The sequence below is a fragment of the Triticum aestivum genome, chromosome 7B (genome assembly GCF_018294505.1).
Source record: "Triticum aestivum cultivar Chinese Spring chromosome 7B, IWGSC CS RefSeq v2.1, whole genome shotgun sequence".
Taxonomy (NCBI): Eukaryota; Viridiplantae; Streptophyta; class Magnoliopsida; order Poales; family Poaceae; genus Triticum; species Triticum aestivum.
Genome location: NC_057813.1, coordinates 27855253 through 27870527, shown reverse-complemented (window position 1 = coordinate 27870527; position 15275 = coordinate 27855253).

Sequence of the window (15275 nt, the reverse complement as noted above, 5' to 3'; positions counted from 1 at the left end):
GCGATCCTTCTAAGGACTGGAGTAAGCATCTCGGAGTTGGAATGTACGCTTTGATGAGATGATCAAAGATTTTGGGTTTATACAAAAGTTTATGAGAAACTTGTATTTCCAAAGAAGTGAGTGGGAGCGCTATAGAATTTCTGATGAGTATATGTTGTTGACATATTGTTGATCAGAAATGATGTAGAATTTCTGGAAAGCATATGGGGTTATTTGAAAAGTGTTTTCCAATGGAGAACCTGGATTAAGCTACTTGAACATTGAGCATCAAGATCTATGAGGATAGATCAAAAAACGCTAAATGGTACTTTCAAATGAGCAGATACCTTGACATGATCTTGAAGGTGTTCAAGATGGATCAGTCAAAGAAGGAGTTCTTGCCTGAGTTAAAAGGTATGAAGTTAAGAGTTAAAGCTCGACCACGACAGAAGAGAGAGAAAGGACGAAGGTCGTCCCCTATGCTTCAGACGTAGGCTCTATAGTATGCTATGCTGTGTACCGTACTGGAAGTGTGCCTTGCCATGAGTCAGTCAAGGGGTACAAGAATGATCCAGGAATAGATCATTGGACAGCGGTCAAAATTGTCCTTGGAGTAAATAAAGGACATGTTTCTGGATTATGGAGGTGATAAAGAGTTCGGCGTAAAGGGTTACGTCGATGCAAGCTTTAACACCTATCCGAATGACTCTGAGTAGCAAACCGGATACGTATGGTGGAGCAACCATTTGGAATAGCTTCAAGTGGAGCGTGGAAGCAGCATTTACAATATGACATAGAGAATTGCGAAGTACATACGGATCTGAATGTTGCAGACCCGTTGACTAAAACCTCTCTCACAAGCAAAACATGATCAAACCCCAGAACTCATTGAGACTTAATCACATGGTGATGTGAACTAGTTTAGACACTAGTAAACTCTTTGGATGTTGGTCACATGGCGATGTGACCTATCAGTGCTAATCACATGGCGATGTGAACTAGATTATTGACTCTAGTGCAAGTGGGAGACTGTTGTAAATGCCCTAGAGGCAATAATAAATGGGACATTTACATCTATGCCCTTAACTCGAACCCACTACTCAGTTTTGCCCCTAATTTTTAGGTATGCTTAGTTTTGCCCCTCCGCCGTTAGTGTCACTTATAGAAATGCCCTTTTGCGACGTTACCGTCTGGTCAAAGAACTTTGACCACCCAGAGAAAAATAGCAAAAAAAATCAAAAAAATCTGAAATTTTGTGGGATCGAAGATAGTCATGTCCGCAAGGCGCGTGCAAATTTGTGTGCCGTTCGGACACCCTGAGAGCTCGTGGCAAAGGAAATCATAAATTTTGTACGCATGTGAACAATAAATTCGAAAAAGTAGAAAAAATTTCAAAAAAATATGAAATTTTCGGAAACTGAAGATACTTAAGTGCACAAGATGTGTGCACACTTTTGTTGTGTTTGGACATCGTAGGAGCTCGTGGAGAAAAAAAATAAAGTTTAGCTCCTACGAGCTCGTACGGGCTCATATGATGTCCAAACACAACAAAAATGTGCACACATCTTGTGCACCTAAGTATCTTCAGTTCCCCAAAATTTCATATTTTTTTGAATTTTTTTCTATTTTTTCGAATTTACTGTTCACATGCGTACAAAATTTATGATTTCCTTTGCCACGAGCTCTCAGGGTGTCCGAACGGCACACAAATTTTCACGCGCCTTGCGGACATGACTATCTTCGATCCCACAAAATTTCAGATTTTTTTGATTTTTTTTGCTATTTTTTTCTGGGTGGTCAAAGTCCTTTGACCGGACGGTAACGGCGTAAAAGGGCATTTCTATAAGTGACACTAACGGCGGAGGGGCAAAACTGAGCATACATAAAAATTAGGGGCAAAACTGAGTAGTGGGTTCGAGTTAGGGGCAGAACTGGAATTGGCCCATAATAAATTATTTATTATTATTTTATTTCCTTGTTCATGATAATCATTTATTATCCATGATATAATTGTATTGATAGGAAACTCAGATACATGTGTGGGTACATAGACAACACCATGTCCCTAGTAAGCCTCTAGTTAACTAGCTCGTTGATAAATAGATGGTTACGGTTTCCTGACCATGGACATTGGATGTCGTTGATAACGAGATCACATCATTAGGAGAATGATGTGATGGACAAGACCCAATCCTAAGCCTAGCACAAAGACCGTAGTTCATATGCTAAGGCTTTTCTAATGTCAAGTATCATTTGCTTAGACCATGAGATTGTGCAACTCCCGGATATCGTAGGAATGCTTTGGGTGTACCAAATGTCACAACGTAACTGGGTGGCTATAAAGGTGCACTACAGGTATCTCCGAAAGTGTCTGTTGGGTTGGCACGAATCGAGACTGGGATTTTTCACTCTGTGTAACGAAGAGGTATCTCTGGGCCCACTCGGTAGGACATCATCATAATGTGCACAATGTGACCAAGGGGTTGATCACGGGATGATGTGTTACGGAACGAGTAAAGAGACTTGCCGGTAACGAGATTGAACAAGGTATTGGCATACCAACGATCGAATCTCGGGCAAGTACAATACCGCTAGACAAAGGGAATTGTATATGGGATCAATTGAGTCCTTGACATCGTGGTTCATCCAATGAGATCATCGTGGAACTTATGGGAGCCAACATGGGTATCCAGATCCCGCTGTTGGTTATTGACCGGAGAACGTCTCGGTCATGTCTGCATGATTCCCGAACCCGTAGGGTCTACACACTTAAGGTTCGGTGACGCTAGGGTTATATAGGAAGTTTGTATGTGGTTACCGAATGTTGTTCGGAGTCCCAGATGAGATCCCGGACGTCACAAGGAGTTCCGGAATGGTCTGGAGGTAAAGATTTATATATGGGAAGTCCTGTTTTGGTCACCGGAAAAGTTTCGGGTTTTATCGGTAACGTACTGGGACCACCGGGAGTGTCCCGGGGGTCCACCAAGTGGGGCCACCGGCCCCAGGGGGCTGCATGGGCCAAGTGTGGGAGGGGAACAGCCCCAGGTGGGCTGGTGCGCCCCCCACCAAGGCCCAAGGCGCCTAGGGCTTGGGGAAACCCTAAAGGGGGCCCCCCCTTGCCTTGGGGGGCAAGGCAACCCCCCTGGCCGCCGCCCCCTCCTCAGATTGGATCTGATGGGGCCGGCCCCCCTCTCCCTTGCCCCTATATATATGTGGGGGGTGGGAGGGCAGCCGCACCGAAGTTCTGGCGCAGCCCTCCCCCTCTCCCAAGTTCTCCTCCTCTCCCGCGGTGCTTGGCGAAGCCCTGCAGGATTGCCACGCTCCTCCACCACCACCACGCCGTTGTGCTGCTGCTGGATGGAGTCTTCCTCAACCTCTCCCTCTCTCCTTGCTGGATCAAGGCATGGGAGACGTCACCGGGCTGTACGTGTGTTGAACGCGGAGGTGCCGTCCGTTCGGCACTAGGATCTTCGGTGATTTGGATCACGACGAGTACGACTCCTTCAACCCCGTTCTCTTGAATGGTTCCGCTTAGCGATCTACAAGGTGTTGGAAATATGCCCTAGAGGCAATAATAAAAGTATTATTATTATATTTCTTTGTTCATGATAATAGTCTTTTGTTCATGCTATAACTGTATTATCCAGAAATCGTAATACACGTGTGAATACATAGACCACAATATGTCCCTAGTGAGCCTCTAGTTGACTAGCTCGTTGTGATCAACAGATAGTCATGGTTTCCTGGCTATGGACATTGGATGTCGTTGATAACGGGATCACATCATTAGGAGAATGATGTGATGGACAAGACCCAATCTTAAGCATAGCACAAAGGTCGGTTAGTTCGTTTGCTAGAGCTTTTCCAATGTCAAGTATCTCTTCCTTCGACCATGAGATCGTGTAACTCCCGGATACCGTAGGAGTGCTTTGGGTGTACCAAACGTCACAACGTAACTGGGTGATTATAAAGGTGCACTACAGGTATCTCCGAAAGTGTCTGTTGGGTTGACACGGATCGAGACTGGGATTTGTCACTCTGTATGACGGAGAGGTATCTCTGGGCCCACTCGGTAATGCATCATCATAATGAGCTCAAGGTGACCAAGTGTTTGGTCACGGGATCATGCATTACGGTACGAGTAAAGTGACTTGCCGGTAACGAGACTGAACAAGGTATTGGGATACCGACGATCGGGTCTCGGGCAAGTAACGTACCGATTGACAAAGGGAATTGTATACGGGGTTTGATCGAATCCTCGACATCGTGGTTCATCCGATGACATCATCGAGGAGCATGTGGGAGCCAACATGGGTATCTAGGTCCCGCTGTTGGTTATTGACCGGAGAGTCTCGGTCATGTCTGCATGTCTCCCGAACCCGTAGGGTCTACACACTTAAGGTTCGGTGACGCTAGGGTTATCAGGAAGACAAGTATGTGATTACCGAATGTTGTTCGGAGTCCCGGATGAGATCCCGGACGTCACGAGGATTCCCGGAATGGTCCGGAGGTAAAGTTTTATATATGGGAAGTTGTTAAACGGGCACCGGAAAGTTTCGGGGTCATACCGGTATTGTACCGGGACCACCGGAAAGGTTCCGGAGGTCCACCGGGAGGGACCACCCCTCCCGGGGGGCCACTTGGGCTGCGTAGGGATAGAAGCCAGCCCCTAGTGGGCTTGGCGCCCCCCCTTGGGCCCATGCGCCTAGGGTTGGGGGGGAAACCCTAAAGGGGGCGCACCCCCCTTGCTTGGGGGGCAAGCCCCCCACCCTTTGGCCGCCGCCCCCCTCTAGGGTTTCCCCTAGAGGGCCGGCCCCCTTGCTCCTCTCCTCCTATATATAGAGGGGTGAGGGGAGGGCTTCTGCACGCCACAACTCAAGGCGCAGCCCCTCCCCTCCCCAACACCTCTCCTCCTCCGTACGTGCTCGGCGAAGCTCTGTCGGAATACTGCTGCACCAACTGCACCACGCCGTCGTGCTGCCCTTGGAGCTGCCTTCCTCAACCTCTCCTTCCTCCTTGCTGGATCAAGACGGAGGAGACGTCGACCGTCCCGTACGTGTGTTGAACGCGGAGGTGCTGTCCGTTCAGCACTTGTTCATCGGTGATCCGAATCACGACGAGTACGACTCCATCATCACCATCCCCTTGAACGCTTCCGCACTCGATCTACAAGTGGTATGTAGATGCAAACTCTTCCCTTGACTCGTTGCTTAGATGAACTCATAGATGGATCTTGGTGAAACCGTAGGAAAATTTTAATTTTCTGCAACGTTCCCCAACAGTGGCATCATGAGCTAGGTCTATGCGTAGTTCTCTTTGCACGAGTAGAACACAATTTTGTTGTGGGCGTGGATCTTGTCAACTTACTTGCCACTACTAGTCTTTTCTTGCTTCAACGGAATTGTGGGATGAAGCGGCCCGGACCAACCTTACACGTACGCTTACGTGAGACCGGTTCCACCGATTGACATGCACTAGTTGCATAAGGTGGCTGGCGGGTGTCTGTCTCTCCCACTTTAGTTGGAGCGGATTTGATGAAAAGGGTCCTTATGAAGGGTAAATAGAAGTTGACAAAATCACGTTGTGGTTATTCGTAGGTAAGAAAACGTTCTTGCTAGAACCCAATTGCAGCCACGTAAAAGATGCAACAACAATTAGAGGACGTCTAACTTGTTTTTGCAGCGATTGATCATGTGATGTGATATGGCCAGAAGTTGTGATGAATGATGAATTGTGATGTATGAGATCATGTTCTTTGTAATAGGATTCACGACTTGCATGTCGATGAGTATGACAACCGGCAGGAGCCATAGGAGTTGTCTTTATTTTTTGTATGACCTGCGTGTCATTGAAGAACGCCATGTAAACTACTTTACTTTATTGCTAAACGCGTTAGTCATAGAAGTAGAAGTAGTCGTTGGCGTGACAACTTCATGAAGACACGATGATGGAGATCATGGTGTCATGCCGGTGAGAAGATGATCATGGAGCCCCGAAGATGAAGATCAAAGGAGCTATATGATATTGGCCATATCATGTCACCACTTTATATAATTGCATGTGATGTTTATTATGTTTTATGCATCTTGTTTACTTAGGACGACGGTAGTAAATAAGATGATCCCTTACAACAATTTCAAGAAGTGTTCTCCCCTAACTGTGCACCGTTGCTAAAGTTCGTCGCTTCTAAGCACCACGTGATGATCGAGTGTGATGGATTCTTACGTTCACATACAACGGGTGTAAGACAGTTTTACATAGCAAAAACACTTAGGGTTAACTTGACGAGCCTAGCATGTACAGACATGGCCTCGGAACACGAAGACCGAAAGGTCGAACACGAGTCGTATGGAAGATACGATCAACATGAGAATGTTCACCGATGATGACTAGTCCGTCTCACGTGATGATCGGACACGGGCTAGTCGACTCGGATCGTGTAACACTTAGATGACTAGAGGGATGTCTAATCTGAGTGGGAGTTCATAATTTGATTAGAACTTAATTATCATGAACTTAGTTTAAAACCTTTGGAAATATGTCTTGTAGATCAAATGGCCAACGCTCATGTCAACATGAACTTGAACACGTTCCTAGAGAAAACCAAGCTGAAAGATGATGGCAGCAACTATACGGACTGGGTCCGGAACCTGAGGATCATCCTCATAGCTGCCAGGAAACAATATGTCCTAGAAGGACCGCTAGGTGACGCTCCCGTCCCAAAGAACCAAGACATTATGAATGCTTGGCAGTCTCGTGCTAATGATTACTCCCTCGTTCAGTGCGGCATGCTTTACAGCTTAGAACCGGGGCTCCAAAAGCATTTTGAGCATCACGGAGCATATGAGATGTTCGAGGAGCTGAAACTAGTTTTCCAAGCTCACGCCCGGGTCGAGAGATATGACATCTCCGACAAGTTCTATAGTTGTAAGATGGAGGAAAATAGCTCTGTCAGTGAGCACATACTCAAGATGTCTGGGTTGCACAACCGTATGACCCAGCTGAATATTAACCTCCCTGATGAGGCAGTCATTGACAGAATCCTTCAGTCGCTCCCACCAAGCTACAAGAGCTTTGTGATGAACTACAATATGCAGGGGATGGTAAAGACCATTCCTGAAGTATTTTCTATGCTGAGGTCAGCAGAGGTTGAAATCAAGAAAGAACATCAAGTGTTGATGGTCAATAAGACCACTAAGTTCAAGAAGGGCAAGGGTAAGAAGAACTTCAAGAAGGACGACAAAGAGGTTGCCGCACCCGGTAAGCCAGTTGCCGGGAAGAAGTCAAAGAATGGACCCAAGCCTGAGACTGAGTGCTTTTATTGCAAGGGGAAGGGTCACTGGAAGCGGAACTGCCCCAAATACTTAGCGGATAAGAAGGCCGGCAACACAAAAGGTATATTCGATATACATGTAATTGATGTGTACCTTACCAGTACTCGTAGTAACTCCTGGGTATTTGATACCGGTGCCGTTGCTCATATTTGTAACTCACAGCAGGAGCTGCGGAATAAGCGGAGACTGGCAAAGGACGAGGTGACGATGCGCGTCGGGAATGGTTCCAGAGTCGATGTGATCGCCGTCGGCACGCCGCCTCTACATTTACCTACGGGATTAGTTTTGAACCTTAATAATTGTTATTTGGTGCCAAGTTTGAGCATGAACATTGTATCTGGATCTCGTTTAATACGAGATGGCTACTCATTTAAGTCTGAGAATAATGGTTGTTCGATTTATATGAGAGATATGTTTTATGGTCATGCTCCGATGGTCAATGGTTTATTCTTAATGAATCTCGAACGTAGTGTTACACATATTCATAGCGTGAATACCAAAAGATGTAAAGTTGATAACGATAGTCCCACATACTTGTGGCACTGCCGCCTTGGTCACATTGGTGTCAAGCGCATGAAGAAGCTCCATGCTGATGGACTTTTAGAGTCTCTTGATTATGAATCATTTGACACATGCGAACCATGCCTCATGGGCAAGATGACCAAGACTCCGTTCTCCGGAACAATGGAGCGAGCAACCAACTTGTTGGAAATCATACATACCGATGTGTGCGGTCCAATGAGCGTTGAGGCTCGCGGAGGATATCGTTATGTTCTCACTCTCACTGATGACTTAAGTAGATATGGGTATGTCTACTTAATGAAACACAAGTCTGAGACCTTTGAAAAGTTCAAGGAATTTCAGAATGAGGTAGAGAATCAACGTGACCGAGAGATAAAATTCCTACGATCAGATCGTGGAGGAGAATAATTAAGTCACGAATTTGGTAGACACTTAAGGAAATGTGGAATCGTTTCACAACTCACGCCGCCTGGAACACCTCAGCGTAACGGTGTGTCCGAACGTCGTAATCGCACTCTATTAGATATGGTGCGGTCTATGATGTCTCTTACCGATTTACCGCTATCATTTTGGGGATATGCTCTAGAGACAGCTACATTCACTTTAAATAGGGCACCGTCTAAATCCGTTGAGACGACACTATATGAATTATGGTTTGGGAAGAAACCTAAGCTGTCGTTTCTGAAAGTTTGGGGATGCGATGCTTATGTCAAGAAACTACAACCTGAGAAGCTCGAACCCAAGTCGGAAAAATGCATCTTCATAGGATACCCTAAGGAAACCATTGGGTATACCTTCTACTTAAGATCCGAGGGCAAGATCTTTGTCGCTAAGAACGGATCCTTTCTGGAAAAAGAGTTTCTCTCGAAAGAAGTAAGTGGGAGGAAAGTAGAACTCGATGAAGTACTACCTCTTGAGCGGGACAGTAGTGCAGCTCAGGAAGATGTTCCTGTGATGCCTACACCAACTGAAGAGGAAAATAATGATGATGATCAAGGTACTCCGGATCAAGTTGCTACTGAACTTCGTAGGTCCACAAGGACACGTTCCGCACCAGAGTGGTACGGCAACCCTGTCCTAGAAATCATGTTGTTAGACAACGGTGAACCTTCGAACTATGAAGAAGCGATGGCGGGCCCAGATTCCAACAAATGGCTAGAAGCCATGAAATCCGAGATAGAATCCATGTATGAAAACAAAGTATGGACTTTGACTGACTTGCCCGATGATCGGCGAGCGATAGAAAACAAATGGATCTTTAAGAAGAAGACGGACGCGGATGGAAATGTCACCATCTATAAAGCTCGACTTGTCGCTAAGGGTTATCGAAAAGTTCAAGGGATTGACTACGATGAGACTTTCTCTCCCGTAGTGAAGCTTAAGTCCGTCTGAATCATGTTAGCAATTGCCGCATACTATGATTATGAGATATGGCAGATGGACGTCAAAACGGCATTCCTTAACGGGCATCTTAAGGAAGAGCTGTATATGATACAACCGGAAGGTTTTGTCGATCCTAAGAACGCTAACAAAGTATGCAAGCTCCAGCGATCCATTTATGGGCTGGCGCAAGCATCTCGGAGTTGGAATATTCGCTTTGATGAGATGATCAAAGCGTTTGGGTTTATGCAGACTTATGGAGAAGCCTGCGTTTACAAGAAAGTGAGTGGGAGCTCTGTAGCATTTCTCATATTATATATAGATGACATACTCTTGATGGGAAATAATATAGAATTTCTGGACAGCATTAAGGCCTACTTGAATAAGTGTTTTTCAATGAAGGACCTTGGAGAAGCTGCTTATATATTAGGCATCAAGATCTATAGAGATAGATCGAGACGCCTCATAGGTCTTTCACAAAGCACATACCTTGATAAGATTTTGAAAAGGTTCAAAATGGATCAGTCCAAGAAAGGGTTCTTGCCTATGTTACAAGGTGTGAGATTGAGCTCGGCTCAGTCACCGACCACGGCAAAAGATAAAGAAGAGATGAGTCTCATCCCCTATGCTTCGGCCATAGGATCTATTATGTATGCCATGCTGTGTACCAGAGCTGATGTAAACCTTGCCGTGAGTTTGGTAGCAAGATACCAAGGTAATCCCGGCAAGGAACACTGGACAGCGGTCAAGAATATCCTGAAGTACCTGAAAAGGACAAAGGACATGTTTCTCGTTTATGGAGGAGACGAAGAGCTCGTCGTAAAGGGTTACGTCGACGCTAGCTTCGACTCAGATCCGGATGACTCTAAGTCACAAACCGGATACGTGTATATGTTGAATGGTGGAGCAGTAAGCTGGTGCAGCTGCAAGTAGAGCATCGTGGCGGGATCTACATGTGAAGCGGAGTACATGGCAGCCTCGGAGGCAGCGCATGAAGCTGTTTGGGTGAAGGAGTTCATCACCGACCTAGGAGTCATACCCAATGCGTCGGGGTCGATCAAACTTTTCTGTGATAATACTGGAGCTATTGCCCTTGCGAAGGAGCCCAGATTTCACAAGAAGACCAGGCACATCAAGCGTCGTTTCAACTCCATCCGTGAAAATGTTCAAGATGGAGACATAGAAATTTGCAAAGTACATACGGATCTGAATGTCGCAGATCCGTTGACTAAACCTCTCTCACGAGCGAAACATGATCAACACCAGAACTCTATGGGTGTTCGATTCATCACAATGTAACTAGATTATTGACTCTAGTGCAAGTGGGAGACTGTTGGAAATATGCCCTAGAGGCAATAATAAAAGTATTATTATTATATTTCTTTGTTCATGATAATAGTCTTGTATTCATGCTATAACTTTATTATCCGGAAATCGTAATACACGTGTGAATACATAGACCACAATATGTCCCTAGTGAGCCTCTAGTTGACTAGCTCGTTGTGATCAACAGATAGTCATGGTTTCCTGGCTATGGACATTGGATGTCGTTGATAACGGGATCACATCATTAGGAGAATGATGTGATGGACAAGACCCAATCTTAAGCATAGCACAAAGGTCGGTTAGTTCGTTTGCTAGAGCTTTTCCAATGTCAAGTATCTCTTCCTTCGACCATGAGATCGTGTAACTCCCGGATACCGTAGGAGTGCTTTGGGTGTACCAAACGTCACAACGTAACTGGGTGATTATAAAGGTGCACTACAGGTATCTCCGAAAGTGTCTGTTGGGTTGACACGGATCGAGACTTGGATTTGTCACTCCGTATGACGGAGAGGTATCTCTGGGCCCACTCGGTAATGCATCATCATAATGAGCTCAAGGTGACCAAGTGTTTGGTCACGGGATCATGCATTACGGTACGAGTAAAGTGACTTGCCGGTAACGAGACTGAACAAGGTATTGGGATACCGACGATCGCGTCTCGGGCAAGTAACGTACCGATTGACAAAGGGAATTGTATACGGGGTTTGATCGAATCCTCGACATCGTGGTTCATCCGATGACATCATCGAGGAGCATGTGGGAGCCAACATGGGTATCCAGATCCCGCTGTTGGTTATTGACCGGAGAGTCTCGGTCATGTCTGCATGTCTCCCGAACCCGTAGGGTCTACACACTTAAGGTTCGGTGACGCTAGGGTTATCAGGAAGACAAGTATGTGATTACCGAATGTTGTTCGGAGTCCCGGATGAGATCCTGGACGTCACGAGGAGTCCCGGAATGGTCCGGAGAAAAAGTTTTATATATGGGAAGTTGTTAAACAGGCACCGGAAAGTTTCGGGGTCATACCGGTATTGTACCGGGACCACCGGAAAGGTTCCGGGGGTCCACCGGGAGGGACCACCCCTCCGGGGGGGCCACTTGGGCTGCCTAGGGATAGCAGCCAGCCCCTAGTGGGCTTGGCGCGCCCTCCCCCTTGGGCCTACGCGCCTAGGGTTGGGGGGGAAACCCTAAAGGGGGCGCACCCCCCTTGCTTGGGGGGCAAGCCCCCCACCCTTTGGCCGCCGCCCCCCCTCTAGGGTTTCCCCTAGAGGGCCGGCCCCCTTGCTCCTCTCCTCCTATATATAGAGGGGTGAGGGGAGGGCTGCTGCACGCCACAACTCACGGCGCAGCCCCTCCCCTCCCCAACACCTCTCCTCCTCCGTACGTGCTCGGCGAAGCTGTGTCGGAATACTGCTGCACCAACTGCACCACGCCGTCGTGCTGCCCTTGGAGCTGCCTTCCTCAACCTCTCCTTCCTCCTTGCTGGATCAAGACGGAGGAGACGTCGACCGTCCCGTACGTGTGTTGAACGCGGAGGTGCTGTCCGTTTAGCACTTGGTCATCGGTGATCCGAATCACGACGAGTACGACTCCATCATCACCATCCCCTTGAACGCTTCCGCACTCGATCTACAAGTGGTATGTAGATGCAAACTCTTCCTCTTGACTCGTTGCTTAGATGAACTCATAGATGAATCTTGGTGAAACCGTAGGAAAAATTTTAATTTTCTGCAACGTTCCCCAACACAAGGGTATGTAGATGCACTCTCCTTCCCCTCGTTGCTGGTTTCTCCATAGATAGATCTTGGTGACACGTAGGAAAATTTTGAATTTCTGCTACGTTCCCCAACAAACTTCACATACTCAACTATCATATAGTCTTCTACAATTGCTAACACTCACGCAATACTTGTGGTTATGAAGTTTTAATCAGACACAGAGAAAGATTGGGGCTTATAATGTTGCCTCCAAACATATTCACCTTTGGGTGATGTCAACAATAATAGTTCATGCTAACGTACATCCAATTGGATATATATATAAATATATATATATATATATATATATATATATATATATATATATATATATATATCAGGATCACCCTAACACAAAGTGCTTGCCAAAGGATAAAATGAAAAAGGGAAAGGTGAAAATCACCTTGACTCTTGCATAAAGTAAATGACATAAAGTAAAAGATAGGCCCTTCGCAGAGGGAAGCAGAGGTTGCCATGCGCTTTTAGGGTTGGATACACAAAATCTTAATGCGAAAGAACATCACTTTATATTGCTCCTTGTATATGGACCTTTATTATGCAGTCCGTCGTAACAAGTTCATACAAAGCTTATTTTCTCCACACTAATAAGTCATGCATATTTAGAGAGCAATTTTTATTGCTTGCACCGATGACAACTTACTTGAAGGATCTTACTCAATCCAGAGGTAGGTATGGTGGACTCTCATGGCAAAACTAGGTTTAAGGATATTTGGAAGCACAAGTAGTATCTCTACTTGGTGCTAGGATTTTTTGTCTAGCATGAGGGGGAAAGGCAAGCTCAACATGTTTGAATGATCCATGACAATATACTTTAACTGAGATGCGAGAAAACATAACCCATTACATTGTCTTCCTTGTCCAACATCAACTCTTTAGCATGTCATACTTAATAGGTTCTCACAATTATAAAATATGTCTATGGTAATATATTTATATGTGAAATCTCTCTTCCTTCAATATTCTTTCATGAATTGTTCAAATGACCAATACAATGCTTGCTAACCGTCAATAAATTTACAACCTCTACTTCTTAGATGTGAAGTCATTACTCCCCATGGGATAAGAAAATGAGGCATATATAATTTCAGATTTATGACAATCAACTCATTCAACAATTTACTCATAGGATATAAGTGAAGCACACGAGTAAATGAAAAGCTGCTCCAAAAAGATATAAGTGAAGATCAATGAGTAGCTAAACAATTATGCAACTATGTGAAGACTCTCTCTCATTAAAGAATTTCAGATCTTGGTATTGTATTCAAACAGCAAGCAAAACAAAATAAAATTACGATGCAAGGATAATACAACTCATGTGAAGAAGCAAAAACTTAGGCTCAACCGATACTAACCGATAGTTGTTGAAGAAGAAAGGTGGGATGCCTACCGGGGCATCCCCAAGCTTAGATGCTTGAGACTTCTTGAAATATTATCTTGGGGTGCCTTGGTTACCCCCAAGCTTGAGCTTTTATATCTCCTTAATTCCTCTCATATCATAGTTTCTCTTTTTATCAAAAGCTTCATCCACACCAAACTCAACAAGAACTCGTGAGATTGGTTAGTATAAACCAATGCAAAACCATATCATCTTCTACTGTAACGAATCACTAACATCATTATTAAACATTGAATACTAAATGGCTCTGCATATTTAATACTCCTATCCTCAAATAGAATCATTAAACAAGCAAACATATGCAAACAATGTAACCATAACAGCAATCTGTCAAAACTGTACAGTCTGTAAAGAATGCAAGAGTATCAATACTTCCCTGACTCCAAAAATTAAGAACTAAATTCCCACTGTAATAAATTTATCAGATCTTAATATTGAAAAAGATTCAACATTATACCATTCTCTGAATTTTCTAGGGAATTTTTGCAACAGCGGTAAACTTTCTGTTTTCAAACAGCAACATGTATACTAGCAAAATAAGCATGGCAAAGGCTATCCTTGACTTTTTATTGAAACTAAACATACAAAACATTATTCTAAATAACATCAAGTAAAAACTAATAAAATAAAATGACTCTCCAAGCAAAACACATATCATGTGGTGAATAAAAATATAGCTCCAAGTAAAGTTACCGATGAACGAAGACGAAAGAGGGGATGCCTTCCGGGGCATCCCCAAGCTTAGGCTCTTGGTTGTCCTTGAATATTACCTTGGGGTTCCTTGGGAATCCCCAAGCTTAGTCTCTTTCCACTCCTTATTCCATAGTCCATCGAATCTTTACCCAAAACTTGAAAACTTCAACCACACAAAACTCAAAACAAAACTCGTAAGCTCCGTTAGTATAAGAAAATAAAACCACTTTAAGGTACTGTAATGAACTCATTCTTTATTAATATTGGTGTAATATCTACTGTATTCTAACTTCTTTATGGTTCATACCACTTAATACTAGCCATAGATTGATCAAAATAAGCAAACAACACATAGAAAACAGAATCTGTCAAAAACAGAACAGTCTGTAGTAATCTGTATAAAACGTATACTTCTGGAACCCCAAAAATTATGAAATAAATTGCTGAACCTGAGGAATTATTCTATTAATCGTCTGCAAAAATAATCAACCTAAAAGCACTATTCAGTAAAAAAGGCAGCCATTCTCGTGAGCGCTAAAGTTTCTGTGTTTTACAGCAAGATCACATAAACTTCACCCAAGTCTTCCCAAAGGTTCTACTTGGCACTTTATTGAAACAAAATCTATAAAACATGATTACTACAGTAGCATAATCATGTGAACACACAAAAACAGTAAGGGTAAATATTGGGTTGTCTCCCAACAAGCGCTTTTCTTTAATGCCTTTCTAGCTAGGCACAATGATGGCAATGATGCTCACATAAAAGATAAGAATTGAAACATAAAGAGAGCATCATGAAGCATATGACTAGCACATTTAATCCTAACCCTCTTCCTATGCATAGGGATTTTGTGAGCAAACAACTTA